General features: G+C 45.2%; 1 protein-coding gene across 3 annotated transcripts in view; it reads left to right on the plus strand.

Annotated features, from left to right (window-relative positions):
* CA10 (carbonic anhydrase 10) overlaps positions 1–24,018 on the plus strand; it is a 319,808-nt gene that overhangs the window by 219,431 nt on the left and 76,359 nt on the right. The window lies entirely within an intron of this gene.

Here is a 24,018-nt window from a genome sequence, read left to right on the forward strand (position 1 = left end):
GCAGCACAATGCCCTGTGTACACACTCACTTCTGTTAACAGTGAAACCAGAAACAGACTAAAAATGCTCCTTTCCCTCTTGTGATACTCAAGAAATTCAAGGTGACTGGTGTAATTAACTTCTCTCCTTGGGCCTTGCAAGACCCAACAAAGACCCTGGCAGAAAAGCAGTTGTTTTAATTTGCAAATATCTGTACTGCTAGTTCCATTCAGCCTTCTTCCAAACAACTACCCGGCATCTGTTGACTTTGCAGAGGTGGGTCCCACGGTCACCGTTTGCTAGTTGGTGTACTGTGTACACAGAGAAAAGGACTCTGGGAAGCAGATCCCCAGCCGACTACATCGGGTGGCCAGAATCGGAGCCTGTCCAGGCGTTCGAAGGCAGATGGAGGCGCAGCAGGTGGATAAATGATAACTACACTAATGGACAGTTGACAAAGAAAGGTCAGGAATGAGATGGTAAGGAAAGAAAGCACAAGGAACACCGAACATCTGTCTAAAAGACACGAGGGGAAAAGAAATTGTCTTGCCTCCGCAGATAGCATGTGGATCTGTGTACTAATTTACCAATCAGCAGCTGCTCGGCACTTCCACTGTCCATTGTACAAGAGACAAGTTTATTACCAAGCTACAGCAAATTTCCCTAAGCCCGACCTCGAGTTTAAAACCATTTGTTTTATCCTTGCATCTGGGCCAGTAGTTCAACACAGGGCAAAACCTGGCTTCTTTGAGATAACCAGCCTCCCAAGGGATACTGCAATAAACTTGTACCAAAGTAAAGGTTATCAAGAATTATATCAAGGTTCCAACCTTGGCCCATTATTCAGTTCTGTTGCAATCTGTAGTTTTTTCTTTTTTTCAATCAACAGTGACTTCTGGTCTTTGATATGTGTCATGTGGCTAACCAGTGGGGGTAGGCAAATAATCTTAGACCCACCCCCATCACATGAAGCCACAACCACACCCTTTCCTTAACAGACATCTTGGTTTCTCTGAACTACCCCCCACCCCGCAAATGGCCACTGATCCAGAGGAAGTTGTTAGAAAACCCAGGCTCTGTAGGAAGTTCATGGTCCAGAATTCTCTCTGCTCTCCCCTTTACCCCAAGTTTATTTTAAACCATGAAGCAGCATTTCCTGTTGCTTCAACTCAGGTGGACTCAGGTGGGTCCTCAGCCACAGGGGCCCTGGAGAGAGGAAGGAAGATGAAACAGTATAAGATAGGAATAAAGTGCAGTAATCAATTTCTCTCCATGGACCTCACTAGGTACAGCAAACCCCTGGAGGAAAAGCAGCTCCTTGAAGGTCTGCATTCTCTTCTTTGCTTTTCTCTTAACTATGGGCAACCTTGGGCAAGGTGCTTAAGCCCCTGAACTGCTTCCTCACCTGTGAAACAGGGGAGACAATACGTACCATATAGTGTTGCTTTGAGGATTAAAATTGATGAGGGGCTTGAGATTATGTTTAAACTACGAAGAGCTGCATACACATAAGATATTGTTATAGTCGTAATCGTAGCGGTTGGGTGAGACATGGGTCATTCCTAAGGTTTACTCACACATGATTTATGGCTCCTATCTGCATAATACAGACCAGCCTCGAGTTCGATCTTGATGCTTCATTTCCGATTATCTTTCTTTTCCAGATGCATGAAAACATAATTAATAGCTACCAGTCAATTTGCTTTTGATTTGATCATAATTAACAACATGCTGTAATGACGGCCTTGCTCATGTCCTTTGGAGGCTGAGCTTCTACTGAAAGCTTCATTCACTAATTCAATCTTTGCTTCCTATTGCAATGAAGTGGTTTCTCGTAATGTAGTTATTCCAACACACATACGCTGTCACCCACCTTCTACTGCTCAAGTATTTTGAAGCTGTTAAATGGGATTTGATTGTGTTTAGCTATGGCCACATACCCATGTTATGTTATTGGGTTTGTCAAGTCACAGTTCAACAATTACTGAGTCTCTATTGTGCAAAGCATTAGGGAGGACCTGGTCACGTGGAAACAGTGAATTTAAGATCAACTTTATCTGTACACACATTTAAGGCAACAAATACTTGTCAAGCCCAGTGTGTTCTCCGAGTACAAATAGTCAGAGTCCCTGCTCTTAAGGTCCTCTCAGCCTACTAGGGCAGACACACTTGGGAGCAAATAAATTTCAGTCCATTTTTGGTGAATTCAGAAAGAGATTTGAGTTCAAGGCAGAGAATTAGCAGAGAGGAAAGAATGTCCACCCAAGCTAGGAGGGTGACAGGGAAGGAGGGCAATCATTATGGGGTTGCCAAATGCAAGACGTACAGTCCCAGTTCCCTGTCACTTAAGCCAGAGATTTATTACTTGCAGCTTAGAGGACAGTTGTTAGAATAAGAACACCATCCTGCTGCAAGCAGGAGTCAGGCCCCAGCTGCAGGCGCATTAGACTGTCGTGTTCTCGCCGAGCTCCCCTCTTTTCTTGTCACTGTGGCACAGCCATCAGGAGTCCAGCTAAGCAAGGGACATTGGAGGCCGGGGCTCCTGTGGAGGCAGTATGTTGAGCCAGGGTCTCAGGCCACCACCCAGAATAAGCCCAGGTTTCCCACTCATGGATCCATCCAAGCATGTGGTGCACAAGGGCTCCTTCCATGGCCAGCAGGCAAGGACGCAGCTGAGAAGCCAGCCACTGCCTGGGTTTCACCCAGCAGGGCAGCGTTGGGACTGGCTGCCGCTGGCGCCACCTGTGGTCTCACCAGAGGGCCTGGAAGGTGATGGGAAGGTGAGATTCGTGCCTCATTCCAAGACGAGTTGGGTCTAGGGGGACATCACCGATCTTCATCCTTTAGTGAGCCATCTCCCCACTATCTCCCAAGGCTAAGGACCAGAGTCATTTACCGGGACTCACAGGTAGAAGGCGAGTGGACCTACTATGCTAGATATGGGAAGTGCAACTCTGTGTGTTGGTATATGACTGCCTGTGTATGAGCTCCCAGCATGTGAAACAGGCATAAGGAGCCGTTACAGGCCGGGGGTCAGGGAAGACGTCCCCAGAGAAACAGCCAGGTGGAATGGGGAAGGCAGGTGAGAGTGGGCAGAGCAGCTGGTCTCCGAGCAGAGGAAATGCCATGTGCACACACTCAAGCAGAGGGAGGTGAGCCCAGGGAGCTGTAAACCATGCAACGTGGACTGGAGTGTTCCAAGCAAGGGCAGAATCCAAGGGGAAGTTACATGCCAGGGCCTGTCTGCAGTGCACTGAAGAAGCTAGTGGCAAACATATCGAACTTGTCCCTTTAAACTATAGCTGTAGCCTGTTAGTATAAAGTGAAATACAAATAAGAATAGCACTATGGCAAAAGTCGTTAATTAGAAAACTGTGTAACTGAGAACTAAATTATATGACAAATACTATAAATGCCATTGAATTCAGAGGAAGGTGGAAAAGAAGGGCGAAGCTAAATCTAGTCAGTCATTCTGCAGTTGTATAACCTACCTAGGGGTATAATACTTGAGGTAGGCTTTTTATCCCAGGAGGAAACAAGCTCAGGGAAGTAGAGTAACTTGCCTGGAATCACACAGATAATGAGCAGCCAAGCCAGGGCTTGAACCTGGGTCTCTTCACTTCTAAGCTCTGCTGAAGTGATCAGGGCAAGCTTCCTGGAAGAGGAGAGACAGGGTTCCACGGAAACGCTCCGTAGTAGATTTTAAACCTGTCCCCATGGAGAATAGAGAGGTAAAAAGAGCTCGCACGGCGTTTTCTTATCGAAGAAGAATGGACCAATTCTTGATACCACCTGCTGTTGCTAAGAGGAGGACCCCAGTCCAATGGGCCTTGATTTCCATTTAACTGAGAGAGTGTTTTCTCCAGTGCTCTGCAGAAAGAACGCACTTCTGAGCTGTGCTGTCATCAGTGATTACCACATCCAGGTGCTTGCGTGATGGATGGCAGGCCTGTGTTTGCAGGCAGCTGTTATAATGCTGCTTAGCATACAAACAGAGGAAAAATATTTCCATTCTTGCCATATGTCAAAGGAGCGATAGTTCCCAAAGGCCAGAACAAGTTAGTAGTGCATTCTTTGGAACGATCCAGGTAAGCACGGAACAAAGGTCTTTGCAAGTTAAGTCTCGAAGTATTTAATAAATGTCAACTTTTCCACATTAGATCGGGGATTGAAAGAAAAAATATCAAAAGCACAACCTGGCTGGGGAAAGAAACTGACTTAATGTGGAATCACCTGGAATATCAGAGGACAGTGCAGGAGCACCACGTTCAAAGCCTGGTTCAAATCCCAGTCCTGCCACTTACAAGCTGTAAAGTTCGGAGCAAGTATTCTGAGCATGTTTCCTCATCTACAAACTAGAAGTCATAATAATACCTACCTGGCTGTTATATAATATTGTTATGTAATACCTACTCATATTATGCAAGATATGAAACAATGTGCAGAAACTGTTAAGGATAATGCCTGACACATAGTAAGGATTCAAAAAATATTACAGATCATCATTATAAGCGCAAAGGTCTACATGTCGTAGGCATGAAGTGGGACTTTAAAGAGAAGAGAAAGAAGGTGCCACACACAGAAAAAATAAGGGACGCAAAGCCATCTTCATCGACTGTGGAATTCTGCTGTGCCCGGTGCTATGGGTGCACAGGTGGATGGTCCACTGGCAAGGAGCTCATAGTCCGGCAGAGGAAGTTAACAAGCAGCTTTCCATTAAGATTCATATAAATAAAGTCAGATAATAAGAGACCACTTGACTTAGAGCCTTCGGGGAAAGACCCCACTGGAGACTTCTCCTCTGGACTTATGGCCAAACAGCATCTGTCCTTGTTAACCTACTGGAGGAAACAGGGCACGTTGGTCACTGAAGATATTCTCAGCCCATGGCAATTCCACATCCCTGTCTCTACACCTGTCCTATTTGTGGAGCAATAGCAGCTAGCATCTTACTGGTATCAGCAGGAGTGGGGCCAAGGAATCTCTGTATTCCAAAGCAGTGATTCAACAGGCAAATTTGGGAGCCTGACTTCGGAGTCTGATTCCAAGTGTGAAGTTCTACCGGCTCCTAAGCCACAGAGGTTCATCATCACTGTTCATCACCTCCATTTGTCACCCAAACAAAGCACTTGCTAGAGGGGAGGCATTCTTCAAGACTCGCTGAGGTGCCTCCAGGTAGGGCTCATTTGCACACCTGCATATTTTCCCCAATCTCCCAGCATAACCCTCTGTGAATAATTGCAGTTGTGCTAATTGAATCTGAGAGCACCTGTTTCTTAATCAATATTAATGCACCTCATGGAGATAGAATTTATAATGAGTCGTTCTAGGGGGGAAAGTGATTAATTTTTTTAAAGCATTCAGTGTTCATTTGTAGGCCAGAATCCTGTCTAGGGAGGTGGTGGGCAGAACGGAATTGCTACATAGCCAAGGATCCCTGAGATGCCAAGCCCAACCCACAGCTGGGCTCCCACTCTAGCCACTACTGTACCCACTTATCTTTTCCCTATGTTTGGAGAAGGTAAAACAGTGCCTGTAACCTACCAGCCCCCAACACCCGTGCCCCTTCCATGAAAGTCCCTCCTTGGCTCTGACCACTTATTGGTTTTCAGTTTCACTCAACTCCAGGTCCTGCCCTTTCCACCACAGACTGTCTCTTGATCTTGCTGTGGATCAAAAGATGTCCAGTCCAACCAACCTTTGTATGGCGAGCCTTCCAAGGGGCAGGAAACTGGGTTCCATGAGAACATGGGCCTCCGTACTCCTGTTCCCTCAGCAGTTTCAGTGCAGGAGGTGACTTTCTATATGTTTTTGTGATTTCAGAGAGAGGGAGAGAAAGATAGAAACATCAATGATAAGAGAGAGCGATTGATCAGCTGCCTCCTTCATGTCCCCTACTAGGGATCAAGCCCACAGCAACCCGGGCATATCCCCTGATGGGGAATCAAACTGTGACCTCCTGGTTCATAAGTCAATGCTCAACCACTGAGCCATGGTGGCCGGGCCACAGGTGACTTTCTCCAGGAAATCTCACCTGCCTCTCCTGCCTTCTCCACCTGAGCTAGACACCTCATTTCTGTGATCCTCTCCATTATAGCTTCTAACATGTTCTACCCTGACTGTCTGTCTGTTGGCTTTCCCTCCTGAGTGGGAGCAGAAACAGTGCCCTGCTCTGGGGCCCCTTCTCACACAACACCTGGGAAATGCCAGCACTTTACAACTTGAAGTTGAACACGTGATTGAGCACTGGATCATTTCCTCCATGTAATGGTGTTCAGTGTGATTTTACAGTTATCAGGGCTTTACCATCTGGTCAAGGCATGTTTTCTGCAATCTCATCTAAACCAATGGAACAAAACCTCCTAACAAAGTATGAAATCCTGTAAGACCTCACCATCTGGACCACCTAGAGTGGCCCTGTCTGCAGGATAACCTACGTGATGATCATGCCCCCGAACCAGCCAAAATCCTACCTGCCAGCCCGCCAAGCTTCCCTTCCAGAACATGCTGAGCCTGAAGGACTTGTGGCCTGTGCCACTGGACCTCCTTGGATCCATCAGTTGAGTCTTGGGAGAGCCACCTGTATGCCTAGTACTGGGTTTGTCCCATGGACCAGGGCACTTAGAGTAGATGGGCCCTAAAGAGACTGGCCCAAGGCAAACAGATACCCAGAAGGCAGAGTAACTCTGAAGTCTGCTATTGGCATTTAGAATGGGGGCACTCTTTCCATTCACTACACCCTTTTTCCAAGACAGCTTCACTCCACTATCATTTGCCAAGAAAAAGTGCTCTAGGAGCCTGAACTCAAAGCAAAGGAGAATATACATTCCTGAAGGATTTTTTCTGCCCAAGCTGAGAGGAGTTGCATGACCCAATCCTACTCCACAAAAGATGAGACCCCATGGATGGCCACATTCTAAAAATGTTAATATCTGCCATTTGGCCACTGTTCCATCTTGTGCTCAGCCCGGGAGCTATTTTATAATATTTAAGGTGACTTTACATATATATCTGATCATTCCCATTATATGCTATTTTTATTACCCAAGCACTGAACTTTCATTCACTGTCCTCTCAGCTTTCTTGATCTCTCAGCTAATTTATCCCAAAGCTACTTCCAGCATCTCCACCTGCATATTTCACAGGAACTCCACACTCAAATGTTTGAAATGAAATCAATGGTTTTATTCCCAAACCAAGGCCTCCACTCATCTTGCCTATCTCAATAACTGCTCCTGCTATCCACACAAATGTAAGCCAGGGACTACAAATCATACTTGATTTCTCCCTCTCTCTCTCTCCTCCTCATTTTGCACAGCCTATGAACCATTTCTAACATCAGTCCTTTTGTAGCAGATTCATTCTTGCCCTGATCCACTTGGACTTTACATTGAGGAGCAATGACCACCCAACTACCAGCCACCTGGTCTTCCTCTAGTTCCAGGATTTACTCCACCCGAGCACAGGCAGGTCTGGGGTGCCAGAAGCACTCCTCACCCAATGACTGGCTGTAGTCAATGTACAAATATTCCAGCTCCCCTGACTCACCCCTCAGCGGGATATTCTGAGGCCCAGCTGTCCAGTAAAGTAGCCAATAACCACATATGGCTCCTGAGCACATGGAAGGAAGCTAGTGCAACTGAGAAATTGAAATTTCCATGTTATTTCATTTTCATTCATTTAAACTAAAAACTGACACTTGGTTCATTTATTGGGAAACTTTTAAGTACATTTAGTATAACCAAGGTATATGGATCTACTTCTTCAACTCTAATTTTATGAAACCTAACCACAGGTCAAGTGTTTCCCAAGGTGTTTGAACTGAGAAGTGCTGTAAATGTAAAATACACACTGGATTTTGAAGATTTTGTATAAAAAAATGCATGTGAAATATGTCATCAATAATTTTTATTTTGACTACATGTTGAAATGATCATTTTGAGGATACATTAGACTAAGCAATATATTTTCTTAAAACTAATTTTACCTGTGGGTTTGTTTTTGTTGTGGTGGTTGCTTTTTTAATGTAACAACTGTAAAATTTTAAATTACATATATGACCTGGGCATATTATGTTTCTATTGGGCAGTGCTGCTCCAAGGAATGTGTTCTGGCAAAATCTAGCTCCAGCTGCCCACAGCATTCCTCCTTTTTTTTTTACAATCCTATAATGCATCATCTGTATATTGTATTGTATGTTCTCCACTCCAAGTCGAGTCTCCTTCCATCACCATTTATCCCCACTTTGCCCTCTCCTCCCTCCCCCACTCCCTTTCCCTCTGGTAATCACCATACTGTTGTCTGAGTCTATGAGTTCGTGGAGGTTTTTCGCTTAATCTCTTCACCTTTTTCACCCATCCCCTCTGACAGCTATCAGTCTGTTCTTTATCAGACTGTTTCTATTTTGTTTGTTAGTTTATTTTGTTAAGTAGATTCCACATATAAGTGAAATCACATGGTCTTTGTCTTCCTCTGACTGGCTTATTTTGCTTAGCGTAATAGCCTCCAGGGTAAGATTTTTTTATAGCTGAGTAGTATTCCATGGTGTAAATGTCCCACAGCTTTTTTATCCACTCATCTACTGATGGGCACGGGCTGCTTCCAGATCTTGGCTCTTGTCAGTAACGCTGCAGTGGACATAAGGGTGCATGTATTCTTTTGAATTAGCATTTCTGCTTTCTTTGGCTATATTCCCAGAAGTGGTGGATTCCTCATTTTTATTGAGCTCCTTTCCTTCCCTCTCTCATATCCCCTTCCAATACTGGTGTTGCCTTGAATCACCTAGCAAACAAATTACTGTACTGGAACCTCAGGGTTGACTTTAAAGCAACCCAAACTAAGATACCTACTCATCCCTGCTGCAGTAAGATGAGTCCTTAGTTCTCATATCATATTGGGACTCTGGTGATGGCCTCCTAACTGCGTTCCTCACTTCTGTCCCTGCTCTACTCCAATCCATTCTTTACAGATCTCAACATATCCCACTCTTGTTCAAAAAGTTTTAAACAACGCCTTTTGATTGAGCTTAGGGGAAAAGCTAGGCTATCCTAAATCTGACGCACAGGATTCTAGTTGGCACCCTGCCAGCTCCATCTCGCCATGTGCCCCAGTCCCCTTCCAGTTTTCTGTTTCCGCCACACTTGCCTCCTTTCAGGTCCCTGGGGCCATGTGCTGGGGTCATTCTTTACCCCTCTTCATGTAAATGCTTTGGACAGTCTCCTCCTGTGCATCCCTCAGAGCCTTTGCTCAAAGAAAATAACCTTTAATTTCTAGGCAACACTATGCCAGGCCCCCATCCATCACTTAGCCCTTACTACTGTGCAATTGCTATTTAATAAATCAAAGAACAGCCTCACTGTTATCCAATCTTGGGTTTGACTCTTTGTGTTTGGGGGGCTAATAAGTAACATTTCTGATCCTCCCACCCCCACCTTGCATCCTGCATGGTTTAAATTAAGAGATAAACCCAGGAGTCATATAGTTGGAAACTAACATGTCAGCTTTCTTAATGATGAAACTCTGTTGGAGGATGTGGCCAAGGTGTATTACGAAGTGAATTTAAGAACATCTCCCACCCCATTGCTGGAGATTGAACTTAACCTTCTAAACGGTAGGCCTGACCTTAGAAGGGACAAGTCTTTACCATGGAGGTCCCAGCATGGCCAAGAAAACCAACCACTGTACGTACCCTCTCAGGGGGCAGGTCGTTCTGAGCAGAGAGTGAGGCACTGAGCTTTGCAGATCCACTTCTCTCTCTCAGATTCACCCATCAGAGAAGACAGCCCCCTCTTCTTTGGGGAGGAGGGAGAACAGGACAGAAGGACCAGAAGTGTCTGATCTGGGAAGAGTTCCTCCTCATGAGCCTAGGCATGGGAAACAAGGGTGCCCCACCCCACAAGGCCTAGAATTTGCTTATCTGTAAGAGCATGAAAATAAACACCCCTGTTGAGAGGGTCAGGGGAATCAGGGTATGTGTAATGCTCTGACAAGTATTATGAAAATATAAACTATGATTAAGAACCCTCACGCACCTAGGCTAGCTGGAATCCTACTTCCTTTCCTTGCCTTTCTTTTTTTTAAAAAAAGAAAAAAAATTATTCATTGTCTGAGAAACCTGAGCTCTGGCCCACGACCTTGAACCTAGGAGTCAGCCTTGAGAAGTTAGCTTCCCACTACACCCCTCCCACCAGCCCAGTATTATATTGCCACCAAACTCAACAGAATGGAACAGCCAAACATTGATTTGCAGGCTGGAGGGGGGAAAAACTCCAATTAAAAATGTGCTAAAGTCCTTTGAAAATTCATAAGTAACAACTAAGGATCTAGTCTGGTGCTTATATCTGACAGTCTGACAGCTTCATTGGTTGACGCTTTTGAAAGAGTAACTTTAAAACTTGCATAAATTGCACCTTTTGTATTTTAAGTCACACAGGCACGACACCATGATTATTCATGACTTTGGAGAATGTTCTTGACAACAAGAGGACATGAATATCCCCAGCCCTGTACCAAGTCAATCAGACACCCCAAGAATCAAAGAGAACAAACAAGCAGAGCCCCTTCTCCATAGGGGGAGAGAGAGGTCCGTGCGTCGCAATGTGTGGGGCCGGGGGCGATACTCACGGGAAGACAGGTGTGGGTTTCTGGCTGGTGGCTGATAAGGATGCGCAGCCAGAGGCTGCTGAAGAGACAGGTCTCTGCTGGCAACCGAGACGGCGTTGATTTGTTCTGTGTTGCAAGTAGCAATTGGGCTTCGAGCTCTCTGAAAGGAGGAAGAAAAAGTATCCAAGATGCCAGTAACATACAGATGGAAAACCCAGCAGAGTAAAGTGGAGGTATAACCTTGAGATGATAGCTACAGTTCAAAGACGGTATATTATATGCCCAATACTGTGCAGAAGCGGGTGACGTGGGATCCTGAGGAAGGTACTATCATCTTCATTTTATAAAGGGGGAAACTGAGGCATGGGAACACTAAACAGTGTTCCCACAGTTACACTGACTGTCAGAGGCAGAACCAAGATTTAGACCCAAGCAATGTGGCTCCAAAGCAAACCACTGGGTCTGGGGTGTTAACTCAAGGGAAGCCATCCACCCGTTCAAAAAGTCTACGAACAGACTAAATATTAGGCCTCCAAAGACAGTATTCTCGTTGAGTCACCTTAACAGATAGCAAGAACAGGTGGCATTCAAGACATGTTGTCGCCCTGGCTGGTTTGGCTCAGTGGTTAGAGCGTCGACCCATGGACAGTAAGGGTCCCGGGTTCAATTTCGGTCAAGGGCATGTACCTCAGGGCACGTGTAGGAGGCAGCCAACTGACCCGTCTCTCTCACATCGATGTTTCTCTCTCCCTCTCTCTCCCTTTCTCCCTCTCTCTCTCTCTGTCTCCCTTCCACTCTCTCTGAAAAGCAATGGAAAAAATATCCTTGGGTGAGGATTCAAATTTAAAAAAAAAAAAAGACATGTTGTTATTAGAAAAGTATGAAGATTGTATTTGTTTTTTTTAAAAATGTTGAAAAGGAACCCGTCCATGTCTGCAGACTGTCTCAGGAGCAGTCCTGGGGAAGCTGAGGTGGGGGAGAAACACTGTGCTTTGACTTTTCCCTCTTGGACTCGCCATCTCTTCAGTTCTCACCAGTGGTCCTCTCCTTTCTGTAAACGTGATGAGCTCCCAACATTGCGCCCTGAGACGGGTCCGGCCTCCTGTGTCCCAGGAGACGCAGCATGAACGTGGACTGCGCAGCACCGTGCCCGCTGCCCTGGAGAGCCGCGGGCCCCTGCACCTGCGCTCACAAGCCTTCGTGAAGTTTGACTCTGAATCGAGGCGGCAGCAATGGAGAGAAGGCCACTCCGATGGGCCTGGGCGTGGTGTAGTGCCAGGAACTGCGACGTAGAGTCAGGGACCCTGACCTCATAGGAGTCCCCACGCGCGTAAGCCCGAGACACCCTCCTTGCCGAAAAGTCCCGCCAGCAATCCTGGCCGGCTCGCCTTATTGAAAGCTGAGCACTGAGATCAATAGAACAATACTTTATGAAATTCAATTTGTCAGAAGAGTTGATGCCTTAAAGATGATGGAACGTCTTATTTATTGGCAAACGTGGAAACTTCGGGAGCGTTTGGCGCAGTGAATGCTAAAGCCCGGAGCTGATTTGAAACGTCCTGTCCTTGAGAGAAGACAGTGATGGGCAGTCGCTTTTGAAGGCTGGATCTCAGTCCCAAACCTACAGAGCCCTGGTGCCAGCACGCCAGGATCCCCAGCCGAAAAGGAATGCCCGTTGCAATGAGTTTGAAACACCAGGAGTGAAAGCAAAGACGAACAAAAACAGAAAACGAGTCTCTATAAGCGTGCGCAGCCTAGGAATGCTCGTCTTTCAACCTTGTCCCTGTGGCAACCTTTTCCCGAATGAATTTCCAACGAATACCAGGTTGGAATTGAGAATCACTGAATGTAGTGTGGCCGTCCGAACTGGACCCTGGGACAGAGAAAGGGCACAAGTGGAAAAACTGATGAACTCCAAAGCAAGCCTGGAGCCTAGTTGATAGTGACGGGCCAGTGTTAATTCCTTGGCTGCGACAGGCATAGGAGGGCGATAGGGGCTGTTGACGTTGGGGAAAGCTGGGCGAGGGGTATGCAGCAACTCCCTCCACTATCTTTGCGACTTTTCTGTAAACCTAAAACTATTCCAAAGTATAAAGTCTACGTAAAAAAAATTAAGAGAATCAAATCTGTAGGTCACTGAGGATGCGACGTGAGGTACCAGAAAGAATGGGAGACATGCAGTCCATTCAAAGGCATGAGTATGGGCTCCCTCTCCTATCAGCTGCCCCTGTGATTAAGTTCTTAACCTACCTGAACTTCACTTTTCTCATCTCTCAAAACCAGCATAATTAAACCCCCTTCTTACAATTAGGATGATGATGAAATGACAGAACATAAACATAAGAAATGAATTTGCAGGGAGCAAATGTTCAGTGCACATTAGTTGAATTTAGTCAAAGGCCAAGACAAGGTGTCAAAAGCCAAAGAAGAGATTTAAAAAAATTTTTTTTAATAGTAGGAAATCCTTACCAAGACATCTCCTGCAACTCCTGGACGACCAGGAGTCTCATTTCAAGAACAAGTCAAGCAGATGAGCATTTCCAGCTATTGCCCATCAGGGACCTCTGGCAAGAGTTAGCATAAGTTTGAACTTGGCACCGTCCATTTCTCACCTTAAGTAAGCACTCCCTAATTAATGTATATTATCATCTCAGCCCTCTGACTCATGGGAGAATCCTCTTTTCACAAATATATTTCCAAGTTACTCAAATTAACAGAGCCTTACTTTCATAGGTAAGTCCCATTATAGGTAAGAATTGCTTTAAGGGAGAGAATCTTGATTCTGTTTGTAACTTATTTCTCTTATCTCTGGTGTTAGAGAAATAAAAAATAAGCAAAAATAAGCAAACTGACATATTCATTTATCTTCCCATCTCCCCTGAAATAATAGATAGATTGCCAGGCAAATTAACTGTCAGTTAAGGAAACTGCAGCTCAGGGAAGTTAAGCGACCTGCCCAGCGCCGCCCAGCTAGGAGCAGAGGAGTCAGAACTTGAGCCCGACTCCAGGAGCTGTCTGCCCTCTCCCCTGCTGTGTCATCTATCCCCAGAGCAGGGCTTCCCAGCATGACTGGGCAGCGTATTAGAGGACCACCTGCTCCCGCATGGGGACTTGTGAAATTTATTCCATCTACCTCTCCCTTTAAGAACAAAAGGCACCTTTCACTCGGGGGCAGATTACAGAATCAAGCAATTCCAACAGGCCTGACTGTGGAGTTCTTGGTCCTAAACGAACTGTATCACGGGGGAGCCTCTTGAAGAGACACCCATTGGGCCGGCTGCCCTTGGCCCCATCGCTAGGAAGTGCCTGGTGCCTCCTGCACTGCATGGGCCACCCTGAATCAGCGTGAGTTCCCATTGCCCTTTCTTGCTTCTGAGACTGGGTCCTCCTCCCTTTTGCGGCCCAGTACTCTAATTTTTCGACTGAGTCCTTTCTGCGTTACCAAAGGACCCCCTGCCTTTTTCAGGCTGGATTTCCACTTGGTTCTGCTTCCCTACTAGTTAGCTCAGCTTTTCATTTCAGCTATGATTTCAGGGCTCTCGGACTATCTACTCCTGAGTTTTCCAGCTATCCGTCCATCTGGCTGGCTGACCTGAGCCATCTCAGTCCTCCAGACCCTACCCCAGTGACCTTCCAGGTTCCTGTCCTGCTGGATTGCCTGAGCCTCAGAGACACACACACACACACACACACACACACACACACACACCCCACACACACCCCCCCCCTGCCTGACTTGCAAGCACTCATTAGCATCAAATGCCAAGTTTCAGGAAAAACCAGCCTTCTTGGTTACAAGTAAATCGGAGATCGCGGCATTAATGCAGTAATGGAAATATAATGAAGGAATTTATTGTCCCTGAAAGACAATATCTGCCACACAAACCCCCTGGGGTGTCTCCAGACAGTAAGTACAGCTCCACGCCGCTAATTCCTCTGGCCCGTAATTATCTCAGGAGGATCGTGACCCTGCAGTCCTCCCTATTAAAAGTATATTTCCTTACAAAATGAACTGTGCTTTATTGAATTGCATCATTTTGATCACTGAAAATTGACATATTGGGCTCATTAGCCAGGAAGTTGGATAGTTAATTTATGAGGTTTTCTCAGAGCCTGTCCCAGACCACTCATAGAGGGAGCTGAACAGCGGGATGAGATGGGAGAAAGTTACTCCAGCTGTGTTGTGCTATCTTTCTCTCCTTACAGAGACAGTGAACAGAAACCTTCCCTGGTACAGATGTTGCTCCCACCCGGGCCCCGCCCCCACCTCAGAATGATTGCGCTTTATTGCAACCCGGTGCCATTTGATGGGTAAACAGTCCTATTCTGCTCATTAACGCCGTTTTCCGTTTAAAACGCTTCAGCTGCCGAGATGAAAAGACGATCTGAGTCTTCCCCTTTATCTTTAATATTTAAAACTGTCCGCACAACCTTTTGAAAATCAAATATTGATGCTGCTACCTGTTGTTCTTAAAAGCGGAGCAATTATACTGCAGGCCCTTCAACGGCAAGCCTGTCTGTATTAGAAATGAGAATGTTTAGGAGATATTTCTTTCCCTCCCAGGATGGAAAGCTGCTGGGAAGAGCGTTCAGCTCTTATTAAAGAAATGTGCTGAGGCAGCCACCCGAAAGCACCTAGTGGTGGGGCTGGCAAGGGATACGGAGATCCAAGGAGCATCCTCAGAGTAGATTCTGCAGCATGGCACGGCGCCCGCCCTCGGAGCTGTGTAGCCTCCTAGGCTCTCGGCCAGTTTGCCCACAGGAGGCTGGCTTCCTTCAGCCTCTGCAACCTAGATTCCTGGGAAACAGCGGTTCTGGGCAACGGAGTGGTCCCACACTGCCCTCAAGGGGCTGTGCCCAGAAGCTCTGAGCATCTGCAGTGTTCACTGCGTTCAGTAGTATCTCACCGAGGACCTGCTGCGGGCCGCAGGGACCGGGGTGGTTGAAGTGGAGGCGACATGCAGCCTGTCCTCAAATTCCTCATAGTCCTTGGAGAGAAATACACGTAGGCAGATAATCACAAAGTGATGCGTGGGTGTTACTCCGCGTGAGGAAGTTTGAATGCCGTGGGAACACACGGAAGCATCGGCACGCCTGTGGGGTCTCCAGGGACTTTGAGAAGGTGGTTTTCAGGGCTCAGAAGGGATTTGCCAAGCGGGTGAAAAGGGGCTGCAGGCCGGCCTGATTGTGAAGGGCCTGCTCTGCCACTACTGGATTGTGGGCATGAGTAGTTAGGAGACGATTACAGGCTTAGTTGAGATACTGTATATCATCAAGATTTAAGGTGCACATTTTCTTTTCATGTTGTAGCATCTCTTTGGGATGCCTCCTACAAGCAATCGTGTGGCCTCATTTTATTGGTAGCATTTTCCCTCTCCATGGTGGGGCAAAATCGGCGCATTTGACAGTCGGTGGCATCTGGGATTTGAGGAAAGACATAAAATAAAGGCTTAAATTAAGCAGTGGCTGGGGATGGAGAGGAGAGGTCAGCACAAAATGAAAGGACAGAATAAGATGTAGTGGCTATGGAATCAGAGAGAGGGAGACAGATTATACAGGCTTTTAGGTGGTGGCATTTTTTATAATTGTTGAATGATTATATAGAGTGGACGAAGAGAGTTTGTGTGTGTGTGTGTGGAGAGAGAGGGAGGGAGGGAGAAAAAAGAGAGAGAGAGAAAGAGAGAGAGAGAATCAACTCGGAGAAAGTAGTAAAAACAGGTTTTGCTGTATTTTAAGTTCTTTGACCATGAAAGAGGCAGGGGGTTATGTAACCAAAAGGCTCCATGAGATCACTTCATTGAATAAAAATCTGCCCAGGTTTTCAATGGGCTAGAATGATGGAAATGGGACAGGGGTGGGGTATGTAAAAGGATTGGGTGCTTTTTTTGGCCTTCTGGGTTTAAGGTTGTCTTATGCTTAGAGGAAACAGGAGCACAACATTGCATTTAATTTGCTCCAATTCATCTGGCTCGTACGCTCTCCTAATACCAGCTGAATCAATTGTACAAACAACTCTGGAACCACTCAATACTTCGTCATGGATGGAAGGGAAGAGTACCATTCGCTGCCCCCTGCTGGACACCCAGAAAGCTGATTGGAGGGTCTGCAGCAAAGCCTCCCCACCCCCCACAGCATACAGGCTCCACCCCCTTCTCTCAGTAGGCATTTCACTATATTAAGGTAATAAATTGGCTGATGTAACTGTTGCTTTGGATCCATGAAATGGAATATTGGTTGCATAAAACTGAGCCACATATTTCTGAGATTTGGGTTATTGCGATATTTATCTTCTCACCTCCAAGGTGACAGTCTGGTTAGTGCTGTTAGCTACTTAACCGTGTTGTTGGGCTTTATTTGGTTGCTGATTTTTTTTTTTTATCCCTATTAGCCAAAGACTGGGGAAGAGGGTTGACATGGGTGGCGATGGTGGTGGTGATGGCAATAAAAGGAGGTTTAAAATGGGGGCTCTCTCTGATCCTGAACTGTGGCAAATCGGGAGAGCATGCCAGCAGGAAGTTATTTTGGGAGGAATAGTGTCCTTTTCTAATATGATTTCACCTTGTAGTGGAAAGAGTGGGACAGATGTGACCTAGGCAACTTATTTAACCTCTCGGAGCCCTGTGTTCTTTGTTTGTAACACAGAGATAGTAATATACCCGACCTCACAGGTTTTGCTGAAAATTAAATGAGATGAGCTGTGTAAAGCACCAACAAGGAGTCCGTGACACGGCAGGTGTCTGGTACCTACCGTCTCAGTTACCGTCTCAGCCACCCCACCCTTGGTTGCTCATGTTTGAGTCACTTGTGCCATTTTCTTTGCACGCCTTGCGTCTTCCCATCCCCAGGTCTTTGCTGATGCTACTCCCTAATGTAGGCATCTCTGGATGTCTACATCCCACCGTCTCCAGGGCCCATGTCCAATGCCAGCCTCTCTGGGAAACATCGCTGGTACTCCTAAACGAAGCCACCCTCCGTCCTCAGAGCCAATGTAGCAGCTCAATCTGCAGTCTGCATGGGCTCTTTCATGTATATTATCTCTGACACATAGCTCTGTGACCTATTTATCCTCACTGAACCTCAGTTTCTTCATCAAAATGGTGGCAATAAAACTACCTGCTCCCCGGGCAGTGGCAAGGATCGAGTTGTTAATGCACACACAGCCGCAGACACGTAGAGCTCAATAAAGCTGGTGATGTCAACGTGGTAGCAGGGGCAGCATATCTAGATGTGACAGCTCGTCAGAAATGTAATCCCCTTGGTTGCTTGCTTCTAGAAAGGACACGTGCTGTTTCTAGAAATCAGTGTCTTTTTTCACGGTCACCCATCACTTGTTAAAGCCTACAGAAGTGAGTGGCCACCATGGTGACTCCAATAAGAAAAGCGCATCAGGGGTCCTGTTTGGATTTGGGTTGTGAATGATATTTATCAGATTAAAATCCTAAGCCTTCCTTCCAGGGCGCAGAAGATGTTCATTACACTGAAGAGCCACTGAGAAATGCACAGAGTGAAAACTGGACAGTAACGCAAAATTCAGATGCACAGTCATTGGGCGTGTCACATAATCCTCTGTGTGCCGTCAGTTATCTCGGCTGGAAAACATGAAGGTCACACCGACCTTGCAGATTTTGTGTAGAGTCAGTTGGTTGATTTCTAATCTTGGGTCTGCCACTTACTTGTACAATCCTGGACAAGTTTCTCGACCTCTCTGTGTCTCAGTTTCCTGGTTTGTTGAGCAAGAGATTGGCCTTGATTATCTCTGTAGTCCTTTTAGCTCCAGAATCTACACTACCCTAATTTTGCCAATCCATGTATATGCGATGCTGCAGTGAGGCCAGTGATTTGGCTGCAGTTGTTTCTCCTGGCAGTGATGCCTCTGGAATGCCCATGGGAGCAAGCAGCCCACTGCCTTCTTGCATTCAGCCTTTACAAGTCAACCCTTTGGCGCCTCAAGCTACTCTGCAGGAAACCAGACCAAGTGCTGTTCTTAAATCTCTTAGGCTCACTAATTATATTCAAAGAAGGTCTATTACACACCTCAGTAGAGCAGTCAGAGACACATAATAGGAAACCTCAGTTGCAAAGAAAGGACACCTAATTTATATGACATGGTTGTCGGACCTTTTCACTAACTCCTCTAGGCACTGAGCCAACACTATGGGCTTGGCCACCCAGTTGCTAAGCCAACACTAGGATAGGCAGGTATGATCCATCTCTGAACTCCCAGCAAGTGAGGCCTAGGATTCCCCCTGCTGTCCCAGATCTTGAAACCCCCAAGAGTATTCAGAACAGGCCTGGCCAAACTTAACTCAATCTGGTACATCCATGGGGACACCATATTTGGGCTTTAAGAGTTTATCCCCATTCCCTGAAGTTCCTTATAAACTACATGATTTCCCTGACACTCTCTGCCTAATTCTGACTTCTCTTTCAAGAGCTGGAGAATTTGGAATCAAACAGGCCTAGGCTGGAATCCTATGGCTCTGCCAACTTCTAACTGGAGCTTCAGGTAGAGTCATTTAGCCTCTGTGAGTCTCCATCTCCTCCCCTATAGAATATAGATAATAATGTTGTCCTCACATGGGTAGTACAAGGATTAAATGAAACTGCTAAGCACAAGGCCTTGAATATACCACAATCACTGCTGCTGTTGTGAATGTCAGGGTTACATCCATCAGCGCAATGTGTTCCCTCAAATTATAGTAAAAGGCAACCTGCTAAATAAGACTGTATCATACAGGCAAGAATGCCAGCACTCCTGTGTTATAGGTGAGCAGGGCCTGTGCCAGCTCCATATAGAAAAATAAATAAAAGACCATTATTAAATGTCTGAATTTACTGAGAGTTTACTGAGAAATGGAATGCAGCCTATCTCTGGTGGCTTTCAACTTGCTCTCTGAGACAGTGGGCAGACCATGAGCTTTGAGTAATAAAGACTTCTTTTGAGTTTCAGTCTCATCACCTGCTCCCCTTGTACCTTTGAATAGAGTTCTTAGCCTATCTGTACCTAGCTTCCTGATCTATAAAGTGGCATGCTATCTGACACATAGTGAGTCCTCAGAATCTGAGGGTGCCCTCCACCCTGCCTTTCCTACCCAACTGTGTTGAGAATGCAAGCTCTTGTGCAAGTCAGATGGCCATCCCTTCCTTTTACACAATTGGGATTCTATTTTCTCTGCCGTGAATCTCCAGACTGGAGAAGAAATGAAAGCCCCTGTCATGGTTTCCATCTGAAATGAGCTGAAATGCTTGCATTTGCTCGTATCAGGATCCTTAGACTTAGAATCAGAAGACCTGGCTTTGCCTCACTGCCAGCTATACTTCCCTTATTTGTACAATGGGCATCCCATACACCTTTCATCTCATTTTGCAGTGGATTAAAATGAAACAAAAAGGAGAACTGGGAGGCAGCCAGAGGCAACCTGGAGACCTCCTGCAGCATCAGCTTCTCCATTCGCTCTGTTTCCTGGTCCGCATCATACAACTTTTTCAGCGTTCTGTGTACCAAAGTAGTTCATTGAAAACACAGTAATTAGCATCACAGATGAAATGACACTGCTGCAATGTTAATTACTATAGTGCAGATGTACCATTAGATATCATACATAATGTTGTCAAGCCTTTATTTTTAAATTAAAGTGCAACAAACCATACCCTGGCTACACAGCTTTTTTGATTAATACAAATTAATGTTATTTTGGCGTCTAGGGAAAGGGCTGGGATAAGGGGGTGTTGCATCTAACTGTAAGAACACATAGGCAAATGGTAGTTTCAGATGGATTCCCCATCACTTCCTCCCCCCCACTCTGGTCTCTACATAATGCAGAATATGAGCTCCATGAGGGCAGGGGGCATGCCTGTTGTTCCTCCATACAATCAGCTCCTACTGCATATCACATACATTGAATATTATGAATCACTGAGAAAATAATGAATGAATAAATGATGAATGAATATAGAGTCATTAGAAGTCTAGAAGTGGAGTGGAGAACTAGAAGGCACAATGTTTTATTCCTGATTACCCTGCTTTTGTGTTTGCTTCATGGCCTTCAAAATGATCTTGAACACATGAAGCTTTAAAATCTGAAATGGGAGGCAAGTGACTCAGCACAATACAGAAGCTAATTAAAGTGCTTCATTGTGCCGCTTAGCAAGCAACACTATAATCCCACCGGGCTCTGGGAAGTATGGAAGATCAACATGGGTCCTTCGGCATCAGCTAGGCACCCAGGCAACAAGTCAGAATTAAAAGAAGGAAAAGAATGAAAAGTACATGTTTTATGTATTTAATTCTCATTGCAACTTCACTGGGGACATTTTTTTCCCCAATTTTTTTATTGTGGTAAAATACACATATAACGTTTACCATCCTAACCATTTTTGCATGTACATTTTAGTAGTATTAAATACGTTCACATTGCTGTGCAACCATCCATCTCCAGAACTCTTTTCGTCTTGCAAAACCCAAATATTTAAGCCCATTAAGCAGTAACGACCTCATTCTTCCCTCCCTTCAGCCACCATTCTACTTTCTATCTCTGTGATTTTTGACTCTCTACTTACCTCATATAAGTGGAATCATTTACATTTAAAGTAATTACTGATAGGAGAGATTTACTTTCATTTTGACATTTCTTTTGTACATGTGTCATAGCTTTTTTATTGCTTGTTTTCATGGGAGAAATTATCTTACCCTCTACCTTACAGTTAAGGAAACTGAGGCTTCAAGAAATTAACTGAGGTACTCAAGGTCACCAAGAGGCAGACTGGGAATCTTTTGACTCAAGAGTCCTTGAGTCTTGCATCAGCTAAGTGCCAGTGTGTTTTCCAAGTACTGTGAAAATGCAGACAGGCGTACAACATTGTCACTGCCTTGATTCAGTGGGCAACAATTTTCTTACGAACATTAAACAGACATAAATGAAAGGATTTCAAGAAGCGCAGGCATTTCTTATTCCAAGATACTCGCCCAGTGGGACAGAGCACATGTCCTATAAGAATTCAGAGCAGCCCCTCTCACGCTGCCTTGCATACATAGGTGTCTATGGATATTACGGGTTGAGTCTCATGGTTCTTTTCTTCATGTCATTTGAAGAGAATTAGAGAGATCCAGCTCTGTGGATGGGCTCTCCACAGCAGGTGGATGTGGCACTGGATAGTAAGCACTGTAGTAATGTGCACATCCAGGATATGCCTTATGAACTATCTCTGTTTCAGTAAAACTGTAAGGATGCTCATTGCATTATTTTTGTACAATAGTGAAAAAGTGGAGGGAATGAAAAGTTTCAGCAATAAGTTGTATATTTTTACAGTGAAATATTATACAAGCATTTCAAAGTGATATTGCAGAAGAACAGTTAATAACCTGGAAATATTTGTTAGTAAAAATAATTAATATATTTAGGTTATATATTAGTATTACATTAATATATTATGTATAATTATATGTAAAATCACATGTGAAAAATTATGCACACATATAAAATTATCTCATTAAAATATGGGTATATATAATTATGAGTATGAGGAGTACATATACCAAAATATTAGTGGTGGTTATTGGGTAGGTGGCCCTGGGTGATTTTTATTTTCTTGAGCTGTTCTGTATCTTCTTAACCATAAGGCCTCTGTATTATCTTACTAATAGGAAAAACATATTTTACTTAAAGATGGATGCAATGTCAAACAGACGCATCTCTAGTTATTTTAATGCAAAGAATTCATGAATTGGGACATGCAAAAGATAAGTTCTCATACTGACTAAATAGATATTTATTTGAGACTGGAGAACAAGAGTGGAGTCCTTGAAAGGGATCATTTGGTTGCAAGGAATAGATAACTTAAGAAAAAAATTAATTTATTGGTAAAGTATCTGAGAAAGTACAGCTCAGGTCTCTTGAAAGAACTGGAATAAGGTGATGCAGAGAGTTTCCGAAGGTCAAGTAGTTTCTCTCTCCAGTTCCCTTTCCCTCTCTGCATGGTTTCCTCTGTCACTGCTGCCACATCTGCTTTGCTTTTCTCTCTCGGTGCTGACTCCAGCTGCTTAGCAGATTGACTGTCAGCGCCCCATATGACTTTCCAGTTCAGAACTCAGCAGAGACCATCCAGAGTTTCTGTTGATTGTTCCAGATTCACAGGAGAGAGGAGATGGTTGCCTTCATGTATATCAGTTAACTTTTCCTACTTAACAAACAACCCCAAAGCTTAGGGACTTTCAACAATCAGTTATTTCATTCCCAAGTCTATAGGTCTGTGGACATTTCTTCTGGTGTGGGCCAGGCTAAGCTGATTTTGGCTGGGACAGTCAGCTGATGGATGCTGATCCATGGAGAGAATGGCTTCTCCTGGGATGGCTCTTCTCACTACGGTGTCAACCTCCAGCAGGCTAGCTCAGGCTTGTTTGTATGGTTGTCTCAAGGTTGCATGAAAGAGGGAGAAAGCATGTAAGGCCTCCAGAGGTCTACTCTCAGAATTCACATGTTACATCCATTACATGCTATTGGCCAAAGCAAGTGACAAGGCCAATCCAGATTCAAGGGGTGAAGAAATAGACCCCTCTCTTGATGAGAGCAATTACAAAGTCACACTGTAAGGAGTGAAGTCACATGGAGGGGAAGAATTCTGGCCATTTTTGCAGCATGCACATAATCTACCAGGGACCCAGGCTGACACAGGCTCCATCTCGTAGCTGCACAACATCTATGTATTTCTGTATCGCCTGTTTAGTTGATGCAGCAGGGGAAGAGAAAAACTGGAGAATTGTGCATAAGTTTTTCATTGTTTCAGCCTGGAAGTGACACCTGTCATGTCCCTTCTTAGCCCATGACCAACACCAGTCACGTGGGCTCCACCTATGGCAAGATGGCAAAATAATGGGCCAATGGAGTATTTGGCAAGCGTCACTGTCTCTGCCACAGTGACCACTCTACAGAACTAAACTAACCAATCATTTACCAGACCAGTGTCAGAAAGTTGGAGGGGCAGGTAAAGCTGGTGCTATAAAGGCATCAGAAGTTATGTGAAGCCCTTAAGGTAGCCATAGGGCAGAAGGCTGGGCCCAAAGGAGTCGAGTAAGCAGGAAGAAAATGCAAGTAGCTCTGTATCCAAGAGCCCAGAAGCGTTCCATCCAGACCCACTCAAAGTCTTCTTTAAGCTTTCGATCTGCTTCTAGAGCCAAGTCAATCCAGAAGACTAAGGCAGTAGAAGCCACAGGTAGGAATCAATGTTCTAGAATCAAGTGTTGAGAGGTGCTAAGGTCATAGGAAAATGAAGCTGAGCACCAAGTTCAAAGAGGAAAGGGAACACCAAGCAACGAGGTTAGCCTCTTGCAGGGGCTGAAGCAAGGACTCGGGAGTGAAGAGTAAGTCTGGGAATCTTTGAAAGGGGAATCTCTTTAGCTTAGCACTAAGGCCACCAGCTTTGAGGAAGGATCAGAGCTCT

Source organism: Miniopterus schreibersii, assembly GCF_964146895.1.
Source record: "Miniopterus schreibersii genome assembly, chromosome: 16".
NCBI classification, from domain to species: domain Eukaryota; kingdom Metazoa; phylum Chordata; class Mammalia; order Chiroptera; family Miniopteridae; genus Miniopterus; species Miniopterus schreibersii.